This window comes from Dendrobates tinctorius, unplaced genomic scaffold (assembly GCF_039654945.1).
Source record: "Dendrobates tinctorius isolate UK_male_01 unplaced genomic scaffold, ASM3965494v1 ptg000177l, whole genome shotgun sequence".
Taxonomy (NCBI): Eukaryota; Metazoa; Chordata; class Amphibia; order Anura; family Dendrobatidae; genus Dendrobates; species Dendrobates tinctorius.
Window position 1 is genome coordinate 7,857,234 of NW_027361844.1, and position 26,587 is coordinate 7,883,820.

Below are 26,587 nucleotides of genomic sequence, written 5' to 3' on the forward strand. Positions count from 1 at the left end.
CAGACACCCATCTTCTCTCTTCTCTCTCCTCTAACCAACTAACCAACTAACTCTCACTCTTCCCACTCTTTTATATCATCTCACTCCACCCACCTCCCAGCACATCTTGTGTTACGAAGCAAGGTTCAACGAGGGATGCTCTGCTAACCCCCAGCCTGAAGCTGTTAGGTGGCCCCACTGAACTATCCTGTGTGTGGAATGCAGGTGTGGAGCATGGTCAGGAGTTCCCACCTTACCAGGATGGTGGGGCACTACACCTTAGGAGAAGGTGCAGTACCTCTGTGGCGACTGAAGCCTCAGGGGCGCCACATACCCCCCCATTAAACACAGCACATCCGCAGGCTGTAAGACAACAAAAGGTACAATACAGGAACACACAAAAATTTTTAAATGCTATTCAACAATACTTATCTAATCTTCCTAATGTAGGAGGCACATTTCTTAAATGTTACAAACAGGTTAACTTCCTATCTTAGGCTATTTTCACACTAGCATCTATTCGACGCAGCGCATGGCGCCGCTAAGCCCCGCCCCCTGCCAGCTCCCTGCCCGCCCCATCCGGTCATCGCCGCCTACTATCGCACAAGGACGCTTGCGATCTGCGCACCCTATCTTTAGCACAGGGTGCGCAGATCGTGCACTGGCCGTGCGCTAGTAGGATTTTGGCGTGCGCTGTGCACTTTTGAAGGTGCGCCCGTGTGCGCCGAACGTAGCATGTTGCATTTCGGCGCGCTCGGCGCACCTTCAAAAGTGTGCAGCGCACTCCAAAATCCTACTAGCGCACGGCCAGCGCACGATCTGTGCATCCTATGCTAAAGATAGACTGTGCAGATCGCAAGAGTCCATGTGCGATAGTAGGCGGCGATGACCGGATGGGGCAGGCAGGGAGCCAGCAGGGGGCGGGGCTTAGCGGCGCCGTGCGCTGCGTCGAATAAACGCTAGTGTGAAACTAGCCTTAATATCAAAAAATTTACTTAAGTGCAATTCCTAGTTCAAAGTGCAATTATTCTCTTTCTACTGGACGCAAGACACTAACCATCTGTACTTGGCCTGTCACCTGTCACTTTCAATTCTTCAGTCTTTATTCAATTCTCACATTCTATCTCAAAACTTTTCTAATTCCCTGCATCAAATATTCTATAAAAGACATTTACTTTTCACAAGACACAACATTATCAAATACGTTATCATAAAACATTCAAAGATTCTTGCAAAGTGCTGAACACTGCTCCCAGCCGGGCTTTCTTGCAGTGTCCCTTGAGGTAGACATCATTCTTCGAAAAGTGTCCATGCAAAAAAACATTATCTTCGCAAAGTGACTTTATATGTAAAACCAAGAAAGGTCACCTAAAGAGGTGCAACTATTTACAATAAAAGTTTTTGGATCAATCAGCGTCTATGATCTCCACAGTTCCATTTCAAAAACAACGCTGCCAATCAAAAACTGGGCAACATGATGAACAAAAAGGCAAAGGCACAACTGGTGCAACAAACCCTCCTGGGTAACGAGATTTGGTAAAATTATAATTCCCCTACTGGTGATCCCCTCCTGGGGTTCTGGAAGCTTAACTGGAACTGTTCTCATCCTGATTCTGGTTCCTTGCTATGGGGTCTTGAAACTGTGGTAAATGGAATCCATGATGTATCTCCATGCCCATCAACTGTTCTCCCTTGATAGGTGGTTCCGCTGTTCTGGTACGAGGTCTAGCTCCTAAGGCTTCCGCAGATTGTCGGCTCTGACAAGCCACTGCCTGGGGACTTGGCAGTGAAGGAATCTCGAGATCACCATTCCAAAACGATCCAGACCCCCCTCTGGCCTGTAGATGTCGGATCGGGCATGCCGGCTCTAGCCTTACCCCCACCAGCATGGTCCTCCTCCTCCCCATCAACCCATTAGGAAGGCCGGGGTAAATACCTGGGAGTTCCCGACGGTGCAGCCTCTGTTCCGGTGCAGGCGTGATGGCAGCGGGTGCTGCCCGGCGAGGAAGGTTAGGTTATCAATCTTATCAGTCTCTTTCTCTGGTCTTTCTCGTGCCAGCAGCCCAGATCACTGGGACCTGCTGCAGCACGTCCTTCAGACACCCATCTTCTCTCTTCTCTCTCCTCTAACCAACTAACTCTCACTCTTCCCACTCTTTTATATCATCTCACTCCACCCGCCTCCCAGCACATCTCGTGTTACGAAGCAAGGTTCCATGAGGGGTGCTCTGCTAACCCCCAGCCTGAAGCTGTTAGGTGGCCCCACTGAACTATCCTGTGTGTGGAATGCAGGTGTGGAGCGTGGTCAGGAGTTCCCCTTACCTGGATGGTGGGGCACTACACCTTAGGAGAAGGTGCAGTACCTCTGTGGCGACTGAAGCCTCAGGGGCGCCACAGGAACGCATCTGATTTTATACGGAGGGATACGTAGCAATTTTACATTTTTCTGCCTTCATTTTTCCCTCCACTTCTTCCATGTGCCATAGCTATGTTATTTTTGCACTGACATAGCCATGTGAAGTTTGTTTTTTTATGTTGCACTAGTTGTACTTTGGAATGACAACCTCCATGCTATCATACGGTGTACTGTAAAATGGAAAACAAAATTCCAAGTGGAGTTGTGGCAAACAAATAACCGAAATTCTGGCATTTCAAATTTTCTTTCTCTTTATAGTTTTTACAGATCAGGTTGACTAATTTTATATGTACAGTAGATATACTGGTGTCAACGTGACCTTTTTAGGATATGTTGATACTAAATATATGTATGTTTTATTTTTTACATTCTTTTAATTGAGAGTGGAAAAGGGGAGTGAGTGGAGTTTGTCTTTTTCTATTTTTTTCGTTATTTTTAAAAAAATCCTTCTTTACTTTTTGCATTATTTGTTAGTCCCCTTAGGAGACTTGAATCTGCTATTGTCTGATCACTTCTACCATATACAGCAATATCATAGTATTTATATATATCAGGGGCGGACAGTGACAGCTTGGGGCACCTGTGCAAGAAATGTGTCTGGGCCCCCCTCCTTTTATGGCGGCAAAGCTACGTGTTTGTATATATATATATATATATATATACAGTATATATATATACACAGTTGTGGTCAAAAGTATTGACACCCCTGCAATTTTGTCAGATAATACTCAGTTTCTTCCTGAAAATGATTGCAAACACAAATTCTTTGGTATTATCTTCATTTAATTTGTCTTAAATGAAAAAACACAAAAGAGAATGAAGCAAAAAGCAAAACATTGATCATTTCACACAAAACTCCAAAAATGGGCCAGACAAAAGTATTGGCACCCTCCTCCTAATACTTGGTTGCACAACCTTTAGCCAAATTAACTGCGACCAACCGCTTCCGGTAACCATCAATGAGTTTCTTACAATGCTCTGCTGGTATTTTAGACCATTCTTCTTTGGTAAACTGCTCCAGGTCCCTGATATTAGAAGGGTGCCTTCTCCATTTTTAGATCTCTCCACAGGTGTTCTATGGGATTCAGGTCTGGACTCATTGCTGGCCACCTTAGAAGTCTCCAGTGCTTTCTCTCAAACCATCTTCTAGTGCTTTTTGAAGTGTGTTTTGGGTAATTGTCCTACTGGAAGACCCATGTCCTCTGAGGGAGACCCAGCTTTCTCACACTGGGCCCTACATTATGCTGCAAAATTTGTTGGTAGTCTTCAGACTTCATAATGCCATGCACACGGTCAAGCAGTCCAGTGCCAGAGGCAGCAAAGCAACCCCAAAACATCAGGGAACCTCCGCCATGTTTGACTGTAGGGACCGTGTTTTTTTCTTTGAATGCCTCTTTTTTTCTCCTGTAAACTCTATGTTGATGCCTTTGCCCAAAAAGCTCTACTTTTGTCTCATCTGACCAGAGAACATTCTTCCAAAACGTTTTAGGCTTTTTCAGGTAAGTTTTGGCAAACTCCAGCCTGGCTTTTTTATGTCTCGGGGTAAGAAGTGGGGTCTTCCTGGGTCTCCTACCATACAGTCCCTTTTCATTCAGACGCCGATGGATAGTACGGGTTGACACTGTTGTACCCTCAGACTGCAGGGCAGCTTGAACTTGTTTGGATGTTAGTCGAGGTTCTTTATCCAACATCCGCACAATCTTGCGCTGAAATCTCTTGTCAATTTTTCTTTTCCGTCCACATCTAGGGAGATTAGCCACAGTGCCATGGGCTTTAAACTTCTTGATGACACTGCGCACAGTAGACACAGGAACATTCAGGTCTTTGGAGATGGACTTGTAGCCTTGAGATTGCTCGCGCTTCCTCACAATTTGGTTTCTCAAGTCCTCAGACAGTTCTTTGGTCTTCTTTCTTTTCTCCATCCTCAATGTGGTACACACAAGGACACAGGACAGAGGTTGAGTCAATTTTAATCCATGTCAACTGGCTGCAAGTGTGATTTAGTTATTGCCAACACCTGTTATGTGCCACAGGTAAGTTACAGGTGCTATTAATTACACAAATTAGAGAAGCATCACATGATTTTTCGAACAGTGCCAAGACTTGTGTCCACCCTCTTTTTATGTTTGGTGTGGAATTATATACAATTTGGCTTTAGGACAATTCTTTTTGTGCTTTTTCATTTAAGACAAATTAAATGAAGATAATAATACCAAAGAATTTGTGTTTGCAATCATTTTCAGAAAGAAACTGAGTATTATCTGACAAAATTGCAGGGGTGTCAATACTTTTGGCCACAACTGTATATATATATATATATATATATATATATATATATATATATTTAGCCACTCACACATACATGTATATATATTACATAGTCTCCTTTATTATGTATATTGCTGTCCCTTACACAGTGCCCTCTCTTGTTATGTACAGTACCGTCCCTTGCATATTGAATTATATAGAGCCCTGTTTTTTATTACATACCGTCCTGTCTTGTTAGCTGGATAATGCAATGATGGCTGATGGTGCATGGGAAGGCTTATTTTCTAATGGAGGAGCTGATGGACTGGTAGTCTGGTCACCGGCTCCTCAATCAGCAGTTATTTTAAAAAGAGAGGGGACAATGTAATAAAAGAGGGCACTGTGAATAACAAAAATAACAAGAATACACTATGTAAGAGACAGCACTGTACATAACAGCAGAGGAAGCTATATAATAAGGGACGGCACCATATATAACTAGAGAGGATGGTACGTAATAAGGGACGGTGTTATACATAATAAAAGAGGAAACTATGTAACTAAGGATGGTGTTATACAGAATTAGTGAGTACACTATATAATAAGGGACTGTGTTAGACATAATAAGCTGTAATAATGTCTTCCCCCACCTCCCGCTGTTCCTAAGGCCATTATAAGTCCCCCTTCCTCCCATCCCAATACCCAACACCCCTCATTGTCCTCCTCCCTTCGCATCCCATTATTGTCCTCTCCCCCACCCCATCATTGCCCTCTTCACCACCTCCATCATTTTCTTCTCCCCACCACTATCTTTGCTTTCTCCCCACCACTCCCATCATTGCCCATTCCACCACCTCCATCATTTCCTCCTCCTCACCACCCCCATTATTGCCCTTTCCACCACCACCATCATTACATCTTCCCCACAACCCCATCATCATTTCTTTTTCCCCCCATCACCCCCATCATTGCCTTCTCCATTACTCCCATCATTGCCTTCTCCCCATCACTCCCATCATTGCCTTCTCCCTATCACTCCCATCATTGTCTTCTCCCCATCACTCCCATCATCACCTTCTCCATCACCCCATCACTGCCTTCTCCCCATCACTCCCATCGGTGCCTTCTCCATCACCACATCACTGCCTTCTCCCCATCACTCCCATCATTGCCTTCTCCATCACCCCATCATGGCCTCTTCCCCATCACCCCATCATGGCCTTCTCCATCACTCCCATCATTGCATTCTCCATCACTCCCATCATTGCATTCTCCCCATTACTCCCATCATGGACTTCTCCCCATCACTCCCATCTTTGCATTCTACAAATCACTCCCATCATTGTCTTCTCCCCATCACTCCCATCATCACCTTCTCCATCACCCCATCACTGCCTTCTCCCCATCACTCCCATCGGTGCCTTCTCCATCACCACATCACTGCCTTCTCCCCATCACTCCCATCATTGCCTTCTCCATCACCCCATCATGGCCTCTTCCCCATCACCCCATCATGGCCTTCTCCATCACTCCCATCGGTGCCTTCTCCATCACCACATCACTGCCTTCTCCCCATCACTCCCATCATGGCCTTCTCCCATCACCCCATCATGGCCTTCTCCATCACTCCCATCGGTGCCTTCTCCATCACCACATCACTGCCTTCTCCCCATCACTCCCATCATTGCCTTCTCCCCATCACTCCCATCATGGCCTTCTCCCATCACCCCATCATGGCCTTCTCCATCACTCCCATCGGTGCCTTCTCCATCACCACATCACTGCCTTCTCCCCATCACTCCCATCATTGCCTTCTCCCCATCACTCCCATCATGGCCTTCTCCCATCACCCCATCATGGCCTTCTCCATCACTCCCATCATTGCATTCTCCATCACTCCCATCATTGCATTCTCCCCATTACTCCCATCATGGCCTTCTCCCCATCACTCCCATCATTGCATTCTACAAATCACTCCCATCATTGCCTTCTCCATCACCCCATCATTAGCCCTCTCCCCATCACTCCCATCATTCCCCTCTCCCCATCACCCCATCATGGCCTTCTCCATCACTCCCATGATCCCATTAATGCCTTCTCTCCATCATCCCCATCATGGCCTTCTCCCATCACCCCATCATGGCCTTCGTCCATCACCCGATCACGGCCTTCTCCCATCTCCCCATCACGGCCTTCTCCCATCACCCCATCATGGCCTTCTCCCATTACCCCATCACGGCCTCCTCCCATCACCCCATCACGACCTTCTCCCATCACCCCATCACGGCCTTCTCCCATCACCCCATCATGGCCTTCTCCCATCACCCCATCATGGCCTTCTCCCATCACCCCATCATGGCCTTCTCCCATCACCCCATCATGGCCTTCTCCCATCACCCCAGGCATCATGGCCTTCTTTCCCCATCACTGTCTTCTCCTCATGCTCCCATCATATCATTGACCTTTTCCTCCAGGGCTAGGCTCCACCTACACACACACGCAGACACACACAAGCATACACACACACACACTGATACACACACACACTGATACACACACAGACACACACACACAGACACCACCTCTCACCTGTCCGCCGCCCGCGCTTCCTCACTCTGGCACAGCAGTGGCCACTGAATGATGACGTCATTCAGCGGCGCTCCTCTCTGTGTCAGAGAGAGACAAGTAGCGTGGGCGGCGGACAGGAAGGACGGGTACTTGCAGCTCCGCTCCTACAATTTTCTCTTGCAGGCAGCGAAGCTGCTTGGATCGCTCCCTGCCCGCCGCTGCAAGCCTGCACATGAGGGCAATCTCGGGCCTGGAGAAAACGGCCAGATTGCCCTCCTCTTTAGCCACCTTGCAGGGCCCCCTGGAGGCTCTGGGCCCCTGTGCAGTTGTACAGGTTGAATCGGCGGTATGTCCGCCCATGGGCTGGAGGAGCCCCCTCTCTCCCGGGGCCCCCGTTCAATGAACGGCCTACACGGGAAGTAGGTCCGCCCCTGATATATATATATATATATATATATATATATATATATATATATATATAGTAAAACTCACTATCACACCCAGCTACTGGCTGCACATCACAGAAGAGATCACATGACAGGCATGGGGGTATTCAGTTGGCCTCCATGTGTGATAGCAACCCATCAGCTCCCTGTGATCGCGTAACAGGGAGCTGATGGCAGTCCAAACTCATGTCTGGGTCAGATCATGGCTCTCAAACTCCACTGTCATTTAGGAGGATAAAAGCTGTGATTTCTGCTGTTAAAGGCAGATGTCAGCAATATGACATAGCCGATGTCTGCCCTCTGCGCAGCGGGCATGCTCACACCCTATATCCATCGTGACGCGCTAAGGTTTTAAGATCCTTTTAATCAAACCAATCTGCAAACAAATGTTTGTAAGATCACTAATTCCCCAATATTGGCCTGTATTCATCCAGCAAAACGCTCATTCATCGGGTGATAGGATCATTTATACCAGCATAAAAGTACTTTTTTGCAGTAGCACATTTCTCCATGTGAACAGGGAAGGTATTGCTATTAACATGATGCTGTATGGGGACAGAATAATTGTATTAATGATTGTTCTGTTCCCAGCATTAGTCGGCCAGTAAACAAGTGCAGATCTACTTGTGGATAGTCAATTAGCAGTCGTTAATGTGCCGACATCATCCTGTCTCAATGGACCACTATGAGTAGACATAGGACACAATACAGTTCTTTAATTATTTGCTTTCTTGTCTTCCTGTAAATTGGGAGGAAATTCAGCCTTACCTTTTTTAAGGCTATTTGTAGGATAAACACAGCTGCTGTTTGATCACATTCACAGTTATCATCAGATAAGGCTTATTGCACAATAAATAAATAAATGTGTTATCAGGTGGGGAGAATGTTAATGGGATAATCAATAAGATTACCAAATTGTGAATATTCATCAACAGTCAAATTAGAAGTTCACTTGTCATTTATAGCTAAGGCCAAGTAAATTATGTCCATCGTTTAATTGTATTTACAGCAGGCATGCCCTGAGGGACATGGTGTAGATATTTGCTGGAATTTAGAAGACTAGACAAACCAATGTTACACTATTTGGATTTTGACTTCTAGTCTATAGGCATTTCCATTCTAGATTATATCTAATGCCTGTCTGACTTGTTTTACATTGAACCTATCGCCTTTCTCGATATGTCTGTTTAATGCCCCTTTTAGCCGAGCTGATCCAGGCCGTTAAACGAGAGCTGATTGGCTATATGAAAGCCGATCAGTGGTCATTTATTGACCTATTTAGACAGGCCAACAGCCATTCTATGTGCTCAAAGCGAATGTTAATATGAGCATTTATAAGAACATTGTTCCCAGACGATCTACCCGCCCAACATGTGAGCAAAACGCTCGTTAACATAAACAACATACAAACAGGCTATATGCTGATAATAGCATAGTATTTTATCCCAACATTATGTTGTGCACATACTGTAGCATATCATGTTATCAGCAGCACATAGCCTGTTTATCCGAGGTGATGTGCTGCCAATAACATAGATTTATAAGCCAGTTTCAAAATCATTGCACCCTACTAACAAGCATTGTGCTTGTGAGTTGGGTTATTGTTGGCCTATTCAGACAAACAGATAATTGGGATCGGGCGTGCCTACAAATGCTCATAATCCAACTGTTGGCTCTTATAAATGGGCTATTAGTTAAAGGGGTTATCTGTTTCTTTTCCCCCTGTTGCTAAGAACTGACAGGCAGGTAATTGCCAGCTACCTGCCTGTTCTGCCCGGCGCAGGCTTAGACAGATCACAGACCACTCCTGCTGGCGAATCTGCTGCTTCTTGTCAATAGAGAATCTCATTCTCTTCCAGACTGTTCTGTTGAAGGAGTGTGAATGCTGATGACATGCTGATTGACAGCCTGCTCCCTGCAGTTATACAGTGGGGAGCTGGCTGTCAATCAGCATGACCTCGGAAGACACACCCCATCAACATAGCGAGAGGAAGAGAAGCAGCTGCTGTGCTGACGTTCCGTCACCAGAAGGCACAGAATTGTTGTGCCTCCTCCCACTCCTAGCCTCCTAAATGTTGCGATCGATAGTGATCGCTGCATTTAGGGGGTTCCTGGCTGTGACAGATGGAGCTCAGCGATCACGTAAGCCAAGTTTCCGATGGTAATCGCACTGGCACAGCTCCTTTGTCATGCATGATTGCCATGAAGTACCTATATGTCATTGGTCAGGAACCCTTATTCGACCATAATGTATAAATGCGTCAAATGTCGTGAAGGGGTTAAAATAAAGTACAAAATGTCATGAAAAAAATCAGAATTACTTGGATATGTAATGATAGTCCAAAGTTATTGTTATATAAAGTGATAAATGGCAGATTTGAAAAATGGGGCTGCATCCTAACTTCCCAAATAGGTTGTGTCAGCAAGGGGTTAAAACTTTCATTCCTCACAAAAGAATGTAGCATCTGTATTTGTGTTGTATGTTCCTTTGTTATTCTTCCTGAAAATTATGAGGAATTTGACAACTGGAAACAAACAGTTGACAATACTCATACATTACAAGAAAGAAAAATAGAGAAGCAACAAAACACAGAATTACAAGAAAAAAAATCTCCAGAATTGTTCAATTATAGGAATAGATGTATTTGCTAAAATAGATGATTCAAGAAAGTCGGAACGTCAGCTACATTTCAGGTTAAAGCCGGCCGGCTAATGAGTGGATATGTTGTCTGTAACATGTGGCCAGCATCCATTTCTGCTGCAGTGTGGGGAACTACATTACATATCAGTGGTGATGAGCGAGTATACTCGTTGCTCAGGTTTACTCGAGCATGCTCGGGTGTCCTCCGAGTATTTTGGCGTGCTCGGAAATTTAGTTTTCGTCATCTTATCTGCATGATTTTCAACTTGTAGACAGGCTGAATACATGTGGGAATTCCCTAACAAACAGGCATTCCACACATGTATTCAGCCTGTCTACAAGTCCCAAATCATGTAGATAAGACGACGAAAACTAAATCTCCGAGCACGCCAAAATACTCGGAGGACACCCAAGCATGCTAGGGGAAACCCGAGCAGCGAGTATACTCGCTCATCACTGCATATCAGCCATCCAAACGAATGTGCGTTTATGTTCTGCATGGGCAGGTCAGAGTTAGACGCTCTATGTTGTCTCTGCCTAAGATAGGGCAGGCTGAAGCATGGGCCTCTATGATGTTTATATGTCCCAGTAGAAGTAGGTTTTCTTTAGGAGACATCCTTTTTAATGATTAATGCAAGTGAAAACTTTGTGTAACGGCGTTTTTAAGTAAGATAAAGGCAACAGTGCACTCCTAAAGATTGACAGTTATCCACGGCATGGCTGAGCCGCTAGTCTGAACTTGCTGCTGGTAGAGACAGCTCTGCCTCCGCGGTATGGGAGGAGCGCAGGGACACAGAGGCTGGTGCGATCTCAAAACATAGAGCCTGATAGTGGTGGGCGCTCCTAACCTACATAACCGTGTACTCTTATAGTATGGGGAAGGGGCAGGTAGCCTAGATAGCGATCTGTACACAATAGAATTAAAAACCCTATGTTCTTGAGACCAGAGAGGACTTTTAATAAGAGGTATATTGTAAAGATGATTTTTTAAAGCAGTTTTTTACTGTAGTCATTTAACAACCTCTTTAAGGAAAAACTTTTAGGCTATGCAGAGCGCTGTATGTCTAGGAAAACTTCAACTTTTCATTTATACCTGGAATTTAGGAATAAAGGGGTAGTCTTATCTGAAAAACAACATATCGCTAGGCTACAACACAAAAGGATTGGGGAGAGTCAACCTATGAGACCCCTGCTGATCCAGAAAACAACCAACCAAGCTCTTTTCTGCTTTTTGTCCACCTTCCATCCAAAGAACATTAGGTCTACATTTAATGTTTCCATACTCTGCAGACATATCAGTCGAGGTCATAGATTGTGATGGCTCTCATTCACATTAGACTAGAGTTGTGTGAACCTGTCGCAGTCTAGCAGCCTCTTACTCTGCTCTCCCCTTTGATAAAACATGAACGCTCAGACAAGCTGATTATTCCTGTGTGGGGGACTCAGAAGGAAAAACTTTGTGTAACGGCGTTTTTAAGTAAGATAAAGGCAACAGTGCACTCCTAAAGATTGACAGTTATCCACGGCATGGCTGAGCCGCTAGTCTGAACTTGCTGCTGGTAGAGACAGCTCTGCCTCCGCGGTATGGGAGGAGCGGAGGAGATGGTTGAATTAATGCTTGGGCATCAGGTATCACCAGCTTAATCCTCAGAGTCCCAAATGGGGTATTTTTTGTACCCCACTGAAAATGTCATGGCATTTTTCTACCAATTCTCAAACTATATGTTTGTTGTTCACTGTAGCTCAATTTTACAACACAGAACACCTTTTTCATAAAAATAGGTAAAAAAATCATACAGTTCTGCAGATTTCCCAGACAATTTTTTCATTGGGGTACTAGAAATACTCCAATTGGGACTTCATGCTATGAGACAGTATTGAGTCAAAATTTCTGGTTCATTATTGCAGGTAAATCTTGCAAAGTAGAAAACACCTTGTTAGTGGGTGAACCATATTTCTTCTGGGATCATCAGTTTTACAGCTCTTTTTCTTGTTTTGAGTATGATGTTGCTGTTTAGAACTAGACAGTGTGCAAAAAGGTAGACTATGGATTAAGACTGTAGATGTAATAGTAAATTCATTTTTTTTCCTGCAGGTAAATATTACGCTTTTTGTTTTCAGTATGGCTAGAAGAAATCTTACAGACTCAGAAGTATTAGACAAAAGCGATGGTGATCTGCCAGATTATGAGTCATCTGAAGATGAAGATTATGTGGAAGAAGCAGATGAAATTTCAGATACCGAAAACCTTCACAGTTCTGATGCTCAGGATTCTGGTGACACAGAAAATGACATGTTTTCTTGTGCGACTGATATTCCTTGGTGTAAAAATCCTCCGCACATAGTAACTACTTTAATAAACAATGGCAGCAAAAACAATGCTGGAAATCGAAACATTCTATGGGGTAGAAAAAATACCGCATTTTCACATGGGAGTCCGAGGGTTAAAAAACATCAACCCTGAGTTCCGTTGTATGGTGTCTTCATACCGGGCTGCATTACAGAGATATTGTTTCCTAAAAGGGGTGCAAAACACTGACAGAAAAGGGCTCTTGTGCAAAAACAGTATATGGGCCCTTTGCAGTCCAATAGTTCATCATAATGCACAATTCCACCTGCTTTGGAGATGGGAATGAGCCCCCTTACCGCTTGGGCCCCTGTGGCCACATAGGTTGCACCAATGATATATCCGCCTCTGAAAACACAGCACTTTGTGTAGCATTGCACTTTTTTCTTTTTTTGCCAAATATACAGATAGAGGAGTTTGTGCATCACTGTAATAACCTTTTACATAACAGAAAGGCATTAATCTGATGTCTACTTTGGATAAAAAAGATGGTATTGAGTAGAGGGCCTAATCCTGACTATTATGCAACACATTAGATGTTTTTATTGTCTATAGAAAGATGAAAACCCAACATTTTTGGAGTTTTTTTTACTCGCATCTTGAAGTGGTTGCAGTATGTAAGTGACATAATGGAGGTAAAAAGGGAATCTGCCAGCAGGATTTCACCCCCCCAACTATTTATATATGCACATGTAGCTCTTTCCAAGACAAGTCCAGCAATATCTTTACACGGTCAGTCAAGTCCTCTATATGTAACTGAGAAATCACTGTAACGGCAAAGAAGTCATCAGTCAAGCAGGAGGAGGTGGTGCTGGCCGGTGAGTAGAGCTGGAGTGACATAGGCTTCAGATCTACAGCCTCATTTGCATATCAATTAAAATACTGATTTCTCCATAATGGAGGAACGGACTGGCCATGTAGAGGTATTGCTGGACTTGTCTTTGAAAGTGTGGGGTGTGAAATCCTGCTCACAGATTCCCTTTAACGCATAGTCAAATCAATGCACAGTACATTCTGAAGGTCATGAATCAGGCTTCAGAGGTAACAAATGTCCCTGCCTTTAGTGCTTTTCCATAAGCATTCTTCACCCTCCTTCATATTGCATTATAATAATGCTGCATACTGTATAACTGCAGACCCTCACAGGCTAAACGTCCTGTATATTACACACAGATATTGACTGCCAGGTTAGCTGTGTCTACCATTTCATTTGACATCTGCTTATATTCCTTTCTTTATGGTGAAACATTCTTTTCACTAAATGTAAGCCACGCATGAAAACTGGAATGCCAGCATTAGCTGGGTTATTGTAAGATTACATTTTCTCCAATATCTGCTGATCTGCAATATAGATATCAACTTCTAGGAATGTGAGAGGTCAGTGGACAGCTGTAAGGAATAGGATAGCCCAGTTTATATCCCCTCTCTTAGAGGTCTAGGGTCTAAAGCAGATAGGATGACTTGCTTGGGGTCATATGTATTTCCTGCCAGCTCTACAAAATCAGCCATGCAATGCACACTCACACACACAAAAGGCCGAATTCAAAGAAAATAAAATCTATGTGATACCATAGGTCACTTTGGCTCAGTGCTGAAGGGTATTTGCCTCCTACGCTGGTTTTAATTATCTTAAGTTTCCACTTGAGCCCTAAAACAATCTTATTCATTTATTTACTTACTCGTTTATTGCAAATAAGTCTTCAGATCTATATGTTTTATAACTTATTTTACTTATGCTTCGTTTTGGAGATAAAGAGCAACTTATAAGTTATAGTCCTTCCAAAAGGAAAAATATCAGATCCTACAATCCAAAGGTTCAGTTATAGGAGAAGACTCTAATTTGGCCATAAGCATTATGCAATTTATCTTCCATTTGTAGACCGAAGAATAGGAATATAATAAAAAAAACAACAGTCAATTAGCTATATGTAAAGAACAGAACAAAGCGAAACATTATTGCTTATGCTTTACGTAATTTCAGATACACGAAACACAACAAGTGATTTTTAGCGAATATTTAACAACGTTTCAGGTAACTGACGTCCCTTCATCAGGCTGTGTTTTCAGTGCTTCTAATGACTAAAGGCTATGTCATGGTCCAGTCCGGAGTTTATTTTCGGCCGTCTTCACTCTGGACTGGTCATGCGGGGGTTAATCTCCTCAGCCTCGTTCTGGAGTAAGCGGGGATATTTCAGTCTCTCACAGCCTGCTGACCAGTGTTAGTGAAAGCTCAAGCTTCCAGTTTAGAGCCTCTGACCCTTGTACCTTGGTGATCCTCCTGCCTTTGACTGGTATCTACGTGTATGACCCAGACTGATCTCTGACCCCGTCTCTTGGTATTCGTCTCTGCTGCTATGTTCCTTCTCTGGCATTTGACTCCCCGGCTTGTACCCCGACCACGTATTTCGCCTCACGTTTTTGGACCCCATGCTCATGTATTTGGCTTTCTGACCCTCGACTTGGTATTTTGACTACGTGTATAGCTGCTCCTTTTGGTACGTCTGCTCCTGCTAGTTTCTGACTCGGTTCGTCTGACCATTCTCTCTCATTACCCATCAAACCTGTACTGTTGGTCAGTGTTGCTACTCTTAGTGTGTAACCTCTCTTCCCTACCAGCTCCCCCTGGTGGAGGTTTCACTACAGGCTACAGTTTACTAGCTTATAAATGCAAGAAAATTTTGGCAAAATGTATAATTACATGACTCCCAGCTGATGAGGCTTCTTAAGTGAAAAATAAAAACAAGACCTCACATTTATAAACATAGTTTTATACAGCTAGGTTGATATATGTTCTATAAAAAGTGTCAATTAGGGGAAGGCAGAGTAGGCAGTTGCCTAGGGCACCATTAAAAATGCAAAAACAACATACAAAAGTAAGTTACGATATAGAAATGCAATTTGATTTATGTTGGATACAATTTTTCAGAATATGTGAAATATTAAAATTTAACTCAGTAAATATTGATTTTAAGTATTCCGTTTGAGGTAATTTGATGGCATGTTATTCAATGGGTGTGTACATGGTTTAACATTCCTACTGTGAGCAGAGCTTAGCTGGAGTGTGACTGTTTGCACCTGCCAACTGACACCTAAGAGAGTTTTCATTTTTCATTTGTCAGCTTTTCTTTACGGAATCACAAAAAACCCTCCATTATAAAGATAACAAATAATGTTGTCATGTCACATAAGCATATATGTTGATATACAAACGCACCAATGGTATTCTGTAAGCAGTGGGATATAGAGATACTGTATGTTACATTTTTGGCAGTGATCATTGAACATAATGTCCCACTGATGCAAATGTCAAACTGAAAAAGGACTTGTGCAATGAAAACTCCCCAACCCTCATTAGGGATGTAATTTACTGTGCTGGCAAATTAATGGAAATCTATCCTGTTACACATGTCCCCAGTAGAGCTTTAGTCAAGGTAATATCAGGACATCTTCTAGTGCATATGGGAAAAAGTACAGCCTGTCTTGCATTCAGCCTACGGAGTGACTGGCGAGGTTTGGAAGGGTGATCCTCCTTTCGTCTTGTGATCAAGTAACTTAAAGAGACTTTTTAATTCATTTTTAAGCCCAATTTTTATAGTTGGTAAGTGTTTGCCACATGTGCTATGTGAAAAAGAGGTTGAAAAGTTTTTTTATAGGAAAAATGGAAAATATAGTAGCAAACTATATGAAACAATAGTTAAAATGCAATTAAATGTATTTTGTAACATAAGGAGGGAGATAGAAAAAAGCTGACTTAGATATCACTATTTATAGAGCTTACTTTATTCCATAGAGTTACAATGGTCCTTGTGTACACTCTATAGTTTTAAATATTTTAAATGAGTGGTTTAGAAGACATACTGTCTGTTTTTTAATGTTAAGTACTGCAGAGCGGTAGTCATGACTGAGTCACAGTTCTGTTACGACCTGGCACTTTACAGACAAACAGTGTCTCAGTCCCAGTGTGCTGTAGGGTGTGGGGTGCATTACACTCACTTGTAGGCCGAAGGCCTCCACGCCCTGCAGGCTTCGGTCCTCCGGAGCCACCGCATAAAATTCACGGGATACCAAGTTCTTTACAACAGGCAAATGTTTACTAGTCAGGTGGTGACATGTGGGGTAGGGCACAGCATTTCACCTTTCTTCCTTCCTTAGTACAGTACCTCTTCAGCTCTGCCACCCTTTTGTCCTGGACTACCCCCAAGCCCACTTATTCCATCAGCCTCAGGGGCTTGATTGTCCACTCCCGCAGTGCACCCGGGACCAACCATCTGCCACCCCCTTGTAATTCCACGTCCACCAACTATGGGATGTCGAAAGACCAGATCTGGTGCTTCATACCTTGCCCAAGCCCTAGGCTCCAGACATTAGAGGAATGTCCATCAGGGAGCTCAATACGACCTCCTACTGCATTGAACGATTGGCCCATTCAGCCCACTGCACCTGAACTTGACATGCAAACTGCATTCTAACCGCACACTATCTGTAAGTGCCTCACTTTTTATCAACACAAGTTCCCACCCATCGGGATAGTGCTATCATTCATTAATAATTTTCTATCTTATAGGCTAAACCTATCGCTCCTATCCAATGTCCTATACCGTTGTTAAACCACTTACTATATAAAACATACTAATCCTATACCTATCCTGCACTATACACCACTCACATTATACATTAACACGTTACATCACTCATATGCTGTATATTTCTTAAACAATGTTTTTATTAAAGTTTTCAAGATAGCAGAAATATAAAACATACATTCATATAGTGTGAGTCATTTCCATATGGCATTTTGAACATTGTATAGCAATACAATATAATATGGTACTATTTTCCATCATGTATCAAAAAACAGGGACATTTAAGATGAATGTAGTCAACAATAAACAAATCAACCAATAGGCAAATGTAGAAAACACCGGCGGGCATCTGGAAATATGAAGTTTTTGAGCATGATATGAGTGAGAAAAGGAAAAAAAGGGTTCAAGATATGAAAACATTTTCTATTTTAGATTTAAGTTCTAACCATTTATTCCATCTATCTCCAAATAGTTTCATTGATAAATTATTAATATAATGAATTTTTTCATATGTGTGATGTTTGTCGACCAACATAATCAATGTAACAACATCAGGTGGTTGCATGTTGTTCCAACCTTTCGCTATTAAGATGCACATCACTATTACATGTAAAACTTCAAGACACTATACACATTGAGCGATTGTTGTCTTCAGGGGCAGGAACAGGGTAAGCAGTCCACATCCCTACATCACTGTTGGGTGTTACTCACCAGTACCTACATCAGCACTGGGCCCTGCGCCTTTCTTCTATGACTGAAGAGGATTTTCAAGTAACACAGTAAATTCCTTTGCCATCACAACCTAAGGTGTTTTAAGGCAAACTCAGATACTGTATATGCTTTCTAAGTATTTAGTAGCTTTGCATTCAGTTACCACATGTACCTTAGGAGTTTTGCTTCACTATCTGTTTCTCTCAGATGGCTAATCATCTCTTTAGCAAAACCTGCTTGTCTTTCACCTATCTGAATTTACTTCTTGGCTTAGATCAGCAGTTAGCCACTTGTCTGCTGTTAGCATTACGAGCTGTTCTCTGCTAATAATACAGGAGCTGTTCACACAATTATTCTGCTGCAACAATGTGTTATCTATTCTCTTGGCAAGTATCCAGTTTGCCTGTTTATCACTACTGCATGCTGTTAACGATCCTTTTGTTGATTGCATACACCTCTACCATTGACCATCAGACCGTGAATATCATATGACTCTGCATTTAATCATTTGATCATACCTCCCAATTTTTATAGAACAAAAAGAGGGACAAACTATGAGGCATGTTGAACATTTTATGGCAAACTTTAACCATGCAATAGCCACACTATCAAGCCAAACCCATTTACAATCTTATTCTACCCTGGCAGAAGGAGAAGTCAGAGGGAGCAGTGGCAGTGAGGGACAATCAGCAGACGGCCCAGGCTACAGAGAGTAGACGTAGACCCAAGTCTGGAACTGTCCCACTGTATTTGAGACAGTTGGGATTAGAGATCAATTTACTGGACACTAGTACAGGGTCTAAGTTAGTAGTACCTGGCAGCTAAATCAGACGTCTGCAAATCTTGTACCCTCTGGTGTAATCAGTATGGCTCATGATTATCCAGGGTTGTTGCAACCTCATCTGTCATGTCACACATGTAACCAGCCGTGACAAATCAAATGCCATGCCAGGGACACCAGAGCAAAAGAGATTTACAGACCTCCTGTCTAAATGCAAGTTATCTCTGACCTGGACGCTGAATCGGAGTCCCATTATTCGAACCGTTGATCTCTAGTTGGGATCTATGGATTTGATTTTTGTTCATTCATTCATAGTTGAAGCAACTGTGATGAACCCGCACCTCGCCACCCCGCCTGACGTCACTATTACATCAGACGGATCATGTAATGCAGTCTCTCCATTTTCACCAATGTGACGTTCCGCATCCCCTGGGGACACGAAAAGTCACCTTGGTACAGTTTTGCATGGACGCCTCAATTCCAGGGAGGCATGGGGAGTGAGAGGATGTCATCCACATAGTCATTGATGTGGCACCACACTCGCTCACAACCCTGACAGGCTGAGAGGTCCCTTTCACTAGCACCAGTGAAACAGAGCACTGCCAGCCCGTTAGGACTGCCACCACTTCCTTGCTAGATATAAGCCTGGTCCATTAACGGATTATGTCGGACCAGAAACCAGCCCCGGTAGCATGGAAAGTTAAACCAAGAAACGGACATGTGGATTTGTGGACTGAAATAAAAAGAGCAACCCAAGGTTAAATTATATATTAGTTGCCTTAAGGGCACTCTAGACAATTCACTATATACACAATGGTTATACATATACAAGGGGAGGTATATAAGGGGTAATAGTTCTCATTGTGGAAAGTGACAAGAAAAGTTACTCTTTAGATGCTAGTCTTAAGCCCCCACCGAACCAAATCAGATCTCATACTGAGGAGGGTAAATACCCTGAAACACAGTCTCTGCAAATTGAGATTTTGAATTAGCACTAATGGTCCTCAGAAAAAATCAAAATGGCACTTCACTGAATTAATATACCAAAGCCAGATTGCATATCCATCCCAGACAAAGAAGAGATCCAAGAGATCACCAGTTTATTTCAATATTAAAAAGAAAAAACACGTACTGTACACATGAAAAAACGAGATGTCTCAATACAAGAAGACATCACCACACAAAAATTCTGTAGTGGTTCTGTAAAGTATATTCGTAATATGGCAGCATATTCCCAGTAATGATCAGACGCAGTATTTAAATAAAGGCAGATGAATGTGCAAAAAGGAATAAAGTGCACAGTGCTATAAATCAAAGGCATATAATCAATAATGGTAAAATTCCATAGTGAATTAAGTCAGAAAAATATTTGTGAAATCGCAAAGAAATATGCAAGTGATGTATTAATGCACCATATATACTAATCTATAGTGCCATAAACAAAAGAATCCACTAAAAGTAAATGGTAATACAAGAAAATCAAGCTACTAATGGCAGTAACAGACAACCCATAGTTAAAGGCTAAAAGCCATCCCTAATCCAAACAGTGTGGAGGGATAAATGTCAAAGCATGAAAGTCAGTGGCATATACCGTGCTCCATTACCTGACAGTAGAAGGTGGTGGCGTCCTCTCACCCCGACGTGCGTTTCGCCGTTTGCTTCTTCCAGGGGCGTAGTTTAGTGAGAGGCAGCGTGGTATTTAAATACAATGATGGGCAATGGAGGTGTCCGTATACACAGGGTCACGCTGGGGGCATGTCAACGCATGATGCTGATGCCGTGCCCCATGGTATGTGCCGACTTCCTGGAAACTGGTCCGTGAACCGCATGCCTGGAATGCAAGCGGTCACGTAAAGAGCACTTCCGGAAGTTCACCTGGGTCTGGGAAACCAGCACATGCATAGTGTCACATGGCACATCCCAAGGAAAAAAAAACAGAAGTGCCCGCAGTGATGCTGAAATACAAGGACGCAAAAGGATTTGTCTCCTATATTAAAGTGCAAAGAGAGTGACAAAGCGCAAAGAAGAAAAACGCTAACGCGGGTAAATACCCTGAAACACAGTGTCTGCAAATTGAGATTTTGGTTTGTTTTTTATTCTAAGACATGTAGCAAGACTCATTAAAGGGTCAATATTGACTTTAAGGTTTGCTACTTCCCTGGTAAAAATCTAAATATATGTATATTAAGAGTCCTTACTGTTAGTGGTGGCAGCTTCATTCAGTTTGTGTTCACACTGTGCCACTACTTAGCTTTACCCTACCCCCTTATGCCCATAATAAAGCAGAAACAAAAGAGTGACAAAGCAAAGAGTAGATCAAAATTATACTGAATACAGACTCCATGATATCAAAATAATAAACGGTAACTCATTTGAAAGATTAATAAATAAAACATTGTGTTGCTGAAATAGCCTTGACGCGTTTCCCATTTTTTCTTTAGCTCATCAGGAGGCTAGAAGTGCTTGTAAGAGGTCATCAAACAGCTGTAAATACATGTAGCTGGTTTCATGGAAATAATGAGCTATGATGACCTATGATTTCATCTTCATGGATGTATTTTTGTTTTGGTGCATTTTAATTAGACTGATAAAAATTGAATTTTTAAGGCAATTTATGTTCACCTGTATGTAGAGATGTAACTCAATGGACCATTACAATCTGCCTGTGATTTCAGAGTCTACACTGCACATTCACGTAAAGATAATTCTATACTTGTCATTACAGGCTGCTGTTCTCAACTGTTGTTACTGCCTACAATGATACAAGTTGTGGGTTTGAATCCCAGTGAGATCAGATCTCAACAAAAGAAGAAAATTATTTATGTAACTCATTGTAAGTGAGTGCAGAACAGAGGCCGGCCTGCCCCCCAATGAGCAGAAGAAGCTGCTGAGCAATGGATAGGGCTGGGAAGAAGTCATCACATATTGCTTTTATATTGGAAATTTCTAATATATATATATATATATATATATATATAAAATACATACTTTAATTGTACAACTTGTTTACTTGTCCTTCATGTATACCGTATGCCCTAACATTTAGCCATTTCATTTGCTAAACTACCATATAAGCAATGTGTATTTCTCTAATTATTAATAAATGGTTATACATATCAGTATTGATCTAAGTAGTTATCATGTCTACTCTGCATGTGTGATATATGTTAGTAAAGGCCCCGTCACACTAAGCGAGATCGCTAGCGATATCGCTAAAGCGTCACCGGTTTTGTGACGCAGCAGCGATATTGCTAGCGATATCGCTATGTGTGATACTTACCTCCGACCGGCAACCCCGCTGTCTATCGCTGATCGCGCGAGATCGTCCTGGACCGTTTCTCATCGGCCGCTTCCTGCTGGGCTTCCTGCTGGCGCCGACGAGCGACGCGTGGACGCGGGCGGGTGGACGTCTTCATCGCCGCGTCTGACAGGTAAGTGCGACCACCGACCACTGCTACGTCGCTGGTGAGATCTGCCTGTTTGGCAGCTCACTAGCGACCATTTAGCGGGTCGTATCGTGGTCGGGATCGCTGGTGCATCGCTAAATGTGACGGGACCCTAAGTCTTGTATACACTCTAAGTTCGACCCCGAGAACACCAACAACAGTGTTTTCTACTTCTGCACTTTTAGGGGTCTAATTTAGTAGCAGAACAAAATGCACTGGCTTCTTACCACTTGCATCTTTTTGTCTTTGGACCTAACTTTAATGAAAAATTTGCCTTGGGCTATCATTCCTTAAGGAAATAAAGAAAGAACAGAAAGGATATGCCATCATCTCTTAACAAGCCATGAGATGTATTGTTGTGGCTCTTAACAGTGGGGCAGGAGAGAATTTGAGGAAAAAAAGGACAATAAATCACTGTAATGTAACATGGTTGGATGCCCCTGAAAATCTACATTTAAAAGCACTAGCCAGACTATAATAGGATCAGCTGTCTTCAGGCATTTGGCTTTTTCTTGTAGCAATTTACTGTACAATAGTCCGCATTTCAGCAAATGTATGGGCAACTGTGCAAATAGCAAATAAATAATGAGGATTTTTTACTTTGGAAATACATCCTGACAGCAGGCTCTACTCTCCGACAGCTCAAATGGGATGAGATATATACAAAAAAACGCCTTTCTGAATAATGACATATCCTCTGTTTGGATACTTGGACAATTTATCCAATCTGGAAATATCTTTTAAGCCATAAAAGTGATGTCACATATGGTGGATTTAGCTTCTGTCATCCGATAATAAATTATGTGATAGACAGTCATAGAATCCTACCATTGCTGTTGCTGTAGTCTTTGTATTATTGTGAGTGTGAAAGATTCACATTCTGAATGGTGCTAGTGCTCAGAGAGTTTTTGCTAAAAAAAGGTTAGTGTGAATATATGCTAACTTAAACTAAGTTTTTGGAGCAGAAACTTGCCAAATCTTCCTTAAATCTAAGTTTTGAGGATTTTTAAGTGTTAACATAGTCATGAAGCACGTTATGGATTGACACATGTGTACAAAATCAAACCACTGCCAGCACATGAGTGCAGTACCAGAATCACTATCAGGACATGAACGCAGCATCAGAACCACCATCACTGCATGAATGCATCCCCAGAACCAATATCAATACACAAATACATTTTTCAGAACTACCATCAGTACATGTGTACAGCACCAATCATAGTCCAGCAATCAATTGTAATGTTAGGTCAGCCAAATGTATATAACTGTATCGCTTGAACCTATAATTCCAAGTATTTCCTTTACAATGGTAAGGAGATGCTGAGCGTTGCTTTTACTAGCCATCATCAGACTATGAACCCTACGGTAATTACAGCACTGATGAGTCATAGGCAGTATCAAAAATACAGTGAGGGAAATAAGTATTTGATGCCTTACTGATTTTGTAAGTTTGCCCACTGACAAAAACATGAAAAGTCTATAATTTTAAGGGTAGGTCAATTTTAACATTGAGAGATAAAATATCAAAAATAAAATCCAGAAAATCACATTGTGTAAATTATATAAATTAATTTGCATTTTGCAGTGAGAAATAAGTATTTGATCACTCTGGCAAACAAGACGTAATACTAGGTGGCAAAACCCTTGTTGGCAAGCACAGCAGTCAGATGTTTTTGTAGTTGATGATGAGGTTTGCACATGTCAGGAGGAATTTTGGCCCGCTCGTCCGGAGCTGACGAGTGCTCCTTTGCCCCAGTCCTAGCGCCTAAGAGATCAAATCTATTTGCGTCTGGAAGAAGAGAATACATTTCAGTATAGGAAGAAGGGACCCGGCTTCTCAAGGTTTCTCTAGGCTGCAACAAACACTTTGTCCCGCATTATGTTGTGGAGGCCTGCAATAGCATACATAGAGGGTTCACAAAGAGCCATCACCTGCAATTCTTGTGAATCTTACAGAGGGGAGACCCCATATCAACTGAAACCCTTTTCAGTCTCTATAAATCTGTGATTCCTTCTTCACATTCATTGCAAAGTGAACAAACACACTGGTAGGAGGTACTTGCTGTAAGTTCACACCACCCTTCTCTTCCATAAGGCAGTAATGGGGGACAAGCAACAAATCATCCTCGCCTTTCCCAAAATGGAAGTGTGACAGATCCAGCACCAGGATGGAAAAAAAAGTCAATGGTGTTTGTTATTTTGAGGGTCTGTTCTCCACTACGGTCTCCATGTCTGTCCTTATAATATTATTTATTAAACCTAAGAAGCTATCCAAGTTCTTATCACAGAGTGTTATGAAGCAGATATTTTTCATTACGAATGCACTTAGTAATGAATGTTTACTACTGGTGGATATTATTAACCAGTTCAGGCCAGGTCATTTACCCCTTGCCCCTGACCAGACACATATTCGAGTTTTTTCGTACACGCGGTTTAAAGAAATTTAACATATTTCTCTTGTTCGGACACTCAAATAGTTTTTTCATCTTTTACTTGTCATATATGGTGCTTAATTTTTTATATTCCCTTTTATTTATTTGCTCGGAAAATAAAGAAAATGCATTTCTGGTTTTCACATTTTTTTATTTATAATCACATGGACCACGAAAATACATTTAAAAATGTGTTCCCTTTTCTGTAACAAATATTGATATATAAAAAACTTTTATTTACGGCAACAGGGATAGTAAGTGATTTCAATCTGCGGTAGGGAAGTAGTTACTGTAAATCTGATTACAGTTTTATCATTAATTCATAAAAATAATGGCGACTAACTGGTCACATATAAAGATGACTTATTGTTCAATAGTCTCACTATAAATTATAGTATGTATTGGCTCACAGGGGGTAGGTGAATTTCCCGGTGGGCCCCTGTGCAGGAGTTATCCCTCCACCCCTCCGTATGAGCAGTATATGACACAGTATATGTAATTCACTATGTATAGACAGAAGCAGCACCTTTTCATTCATCCAACAAACTACCCAGTTTATTATTATATAGAAGCTATGGTAAATTTCTGAATGAGGTCAATGGAATATTTTGCATGCAAAAGAACAGTGAGTTCCTGAGCCAATATTGCTGGTGGCCCTTGGCGCCCGAGTCAGATGCTGTGTATAGGAATTCTCTGGCTATGTTTCTATTTAAACACATTCTTTTTAGAGGTAAGACTGGCCATCAAGCATGTCAGGATAAAAGCCCACTCTTTCCATTTAGGGTGCATTTATACCGGCTTAACCCCTTCCCGACCAATGACGCCACATAGGCGTCATGAAAACTGGTGCCAATCTGACCAGTGACGCTTATGTGGCGTCATGACTTTAAAGCCCCCCTGCGGGTCGGGTGACCGGGGTCACTGAAAGGTCACCCGACCCGCAGGTACAGGGGGCTTTGTTCTTCTCCACAGGGGGCGTGGCTTCACCCCCATGTGGCTACGATCGCTCTGATTGGCTGTTAAAAGTGAAACAGCCAATCAGAGCGATAGTAATATTTCATCAGTGAACACTGATGAAATATTTCAATCCAGTCATGGCCGATGCTGAAACCGCCGCTGTCACAATCTGCCCCCTCCCCCTTCCCTCCGCTCCCCCCCACCTTCCGATCCCCCCACGATACTCACTAACCCCCTTGGCCGTCCCGGTGTCCCGCCGTCTGGCCGTCCCGGTCCATGGGCGCCGCCATCTTGGAAAATGGCAGGCGCATGCGCAGTACGCCCGCCGGCATTTCCCGGCGGCAGATTCTTTTTTTTATTTTGATCACTGTGATAAACTCTCACAGTGATCAAAATAAAAAAAAGTAAATCACCCCTTTATCACCCCTCATAGGGACAAATAATAAAATATTTTTATTTTTCAATTAGGGTTAGAAATAGGGTTAGGGTTAGAAATAGGGCAAGGGTTAGGGCAAGGGCTAGGGTTAGGGCTAGGGCTAGGGTTAGGGCTAGGGCTAGGGTTAGGGTTAGGGCTAGGGCTAGGATTAGGGTTAGGGCTAGGGTTAGGGAAGGGTTGGGGTTGGGATTAGGGTTAGGTTTGTGATTAGGGTTTAGAGTTGGTATTAGGGCTAGGGGTGTGTTGGGGTTATGATTAGGGTTGGGATTAGGGTTAGGGGTATGTTGGGGTTAGGGTTGGAGATAGAATTGAGGGGTTTCCACTGTTTAGGCACATCAGGGGTTCTCCAAACACGACATGGCACCACCATTTATTCCAGCCAATTTTGTGCTCAAAAAGTCGAATAGTGCTGCCTCCATTCCGAGCCCCGACATGTGCCCAAACAGTGGTTTACCCCCACATATGGGATATCAGTGTACTCAGGAAAAATTGCACAAGAACTTTGGGGGTCTAATTTCTCCTGTTACCCTTGGGAAAATTAAAAATTGGGGGCTAAAAAAATAATTTTTGTGGAGAAAAAATTATTTTTTATTT